Consider the following 2,903-nt stretch of genomic DNA (forward strand, 5'->3'; position numbering starts at 1 on the left):
GTAACTTCATTGAATTTCACTTCAGACTTCAGTTTTTCCATGGCCTCCATGATTCTGCCATGCTTTTCACACATATATGTTGGACCTTTACTGCATTTCCACCACCTTTGGGACCCTGAGCCTTCTTATCTGCACCCTCACTCCCAGAAGCTGCTCCCCCTTTCCCTCCTTTGCTGGAATCGCTCTTCCCCTTGGGCGCCATCTTTCCACTTTGTGGCCACCGCCTCCATTTGTACTTCTGGTTCAAGCTGCATTCTTTAACCAGCTATCCAGAGCATGTAGAGAGGGGTCTCTTTGCCTTTTGCTTGTAGCACATGATCTGCAGCAAAACTCAAAAAGGGGCAAATGCAATCACTGGCTTTTTCTGGAAAGGCAGAAAATTCTGAAATACCTGATTTAATTTTCCTATCTATTGGCTTTTGAGTTTTGTCCCTCATGTATGAAACACCCTCCAAATCATGGAGATTATCATTTTTCCTTGACCAGCAATTGATAAAAATTTGAGACCTGCTACGCTAGGTCAGTTGAATGCCATAATTGATCTTGGAATTATTGGTGTCAGCTTCACTATTAATAACTTGTCCCAGGACCCTAGTAAACTTCTTATCCTGGGACAATCATCCATACTTATTTTGGATTACGATGACAGAGAAATATAAGGAAATAGCAACAGCTAGGATTTCAGTGACAGTAAATTGGCACAGATTGGTGTTCAAAATTCAAGGACATCACATTGGAAAGATGCCATCATGCCAAGAAGCAGGAAGCAGGGAGGAGATGCCGATCTCATGCTGAAGTACTCTTTTTAAAAATAGATTTTTATGGATATCTTTGTTTTCACATCACCTAAAATTTCCCCCAAATACATCTACTCCCCCTCCCAGAGAGCCATAACAAAAACTTTTTTCTTTTAAGGAAAAAAGCTCTGATAGGTTCTTCCACGCTAAAAAGACTTGAGACATGGTCCCAGCAATAAATTTTGACTTTTCTGAGAATAGTGTAGTTAAGTATGTCTGGCCATTTGGTGATAAAGTCTTTGGCTCTAGAAACCAATATAACAAAATAAAAATATAAAATGATGTTAAGTTCTGTGCAACCCCTTTCTGCTTTCTCTAGTGACTGGGGCAGACTGATAGGAAAGCAGGCACATGAAGCTAAGAGCCACATTGTTTTTAGCCCATCAATAAACTTAAATTTGATTGTTAGTATTCTAAATGTAAGATCTCTGTCCAAAAGTTAACAAGTGAACCTATTGCTAGAGCAGGTGAATTGCATCAATCTTGACATCGTTGCTATAAAAGAAACTAGAAGAAGGATGGAAGTTGTGGCTAAGGGGAAAAGTGACTTGCAGTTAGTCCTTGGAGAGACAAAAAAAGTCAGCAGTTTTATCGTGTGCCCCAAGGCAACAAAAACCATTTTTTTCCCATAGGATATTTGGTCATTGCATATTGCACTGTTAAAGATGAGATTCTGCCAAAAAAAGATCATTATAAAAATAATTGCAGTTTAAGCACCAGTATCAATGGCTGAGGATTAAGAGACAGAAATTCTATGATGAACTTTAGATCCTCCAAATTGTGTCAGTATATGCATTTGATTTAAATCCTGCAAATTCCCGCTCCCCCTCCCCCCACCTCCGTCCTTCCCCGATTTAGTTCCCATCTCAATAACTCTACCTGCCCTGCAGATGAGGAACTTGAGGTTTAGAGAGGTTAAAGGAAGGTAAAATAGGTTAATTCAATTAAAAATAATTTATTAAATGCCTACTCTGTACTAGGCACTTTGCAAGGTACGGAGGATACCGAGATACAGCAAAATAGTCTCTGACTTTTAGGGACTTACATTTTATTGAAGGGAAGAGAGAATAAAATTTATCATTTTTTTTTAAAGAAACAGGAAATGATTCATTTCTGATTGAGATTTTTAGTAAGGAGCTAAAGGTTAAAAATGACTTGCTTAAGATCATTCAGGTAGTAAGCGACAGAGTTAGGATTTTATTTCAAATAGTCAGACACCAAATCCAATTTTCTTTCCACTGAGCCTTGCTCTGTCCTATGGAAATTGTTTGGGTGGACAGAATGAGGCAGAGAAAGGACCCAGCTGTCTATGTACAGTCAGACCAACAGCTGCATAGAACTAAGACCAGAATTACTAAAAAGCAAAGGAAAGAACAATAATTTAAAAACCAACCTAATCTTGGGCTCTTTAAACAATTGAGTGATAATAAAAAATGTGAAGTGAATAGTAGAAATCACATAGAAATCAACATAATAACAATTTGAGGTTTAACCAACTTAAATTTATTGCCACAGCAAGGAAAAGGACCTAGAAAGTAAACATCTAGTCTTCAAAATTTCACCCTCTTCTGCCTTCCCTTTCCCTCCCCCTCCCTTTCTCTCTCCTCTCCTTTCTTTTCCTTTCCTCTCCTCTCCAAAAATGTATCTTATTTTGCATACTTAGTCCATTACCTTTCTGTCAGGAGGTGGGTAGCATTCTTTATCATAGGTCCTCTTGTATCATGGTTGATCATAGTGTTGCTCAGAGCTAAGTGTTGCAAAATTGTTCATTTTATGTAATACTGTTATAGTAGGAATAGTACTTTCAAACTTCTTCCCAGTACAAGGGGTTCAGACAATGTTTGAGCCACTAGCCCTAAAAATAAAAATGGAAAGCACTCTTGATAATACTGTTGGATTTCCTGGCATAGGACTGAACACTGTTGGTAGAGTAATTACCTGGCTTGAGGGAAAAACCATTTGGAAAGGGATGTGAGCTATCAACCAGTATCCAAGAATGGTGGTCAGTAAGAATTACTGGAGAATATTTGAATTTAAATGGAAGGGTGAGTACAATGTTACATTTTAAAGTCAGGGCCTACTGTGTGGAATTTGGGGACTCTTTCT

The 2,903-nt window shown here is 38.4% G+C and overlaps 1 pseudogene; it reads right to left on the bottom strand.

Annotated features, from left to right (window-relative positions):
- Positions 1-257: 257 nt before the first annotated feature.
- On the bottom strand, positions 258-2,530 carry LOC138170296 (ectonucleoside triphosphate diphosphohydrolase 4 pseudogene; annotated as a pseudogene).
- Positions 2,531-2,903: the final 373 nt, after the last annotated feature.

Source organism: Petaurus breviceps, unplaced genomic scaffold, assembly GCF_028583685.1.
Source record: "Petaurus breviceps papuanus isolate PSGF00001 unplaced genomic scaffold, PetGlider_PUasm1.0 38, whole genome shotgun sequence".
NCBI classification, from domain to species: domain Eukaryota; kingdom Metazoa; phylum Chordata; class Mammalia; order Diprotodontia; family Petauridae; genus Petaurus; species Petaurus breviceps.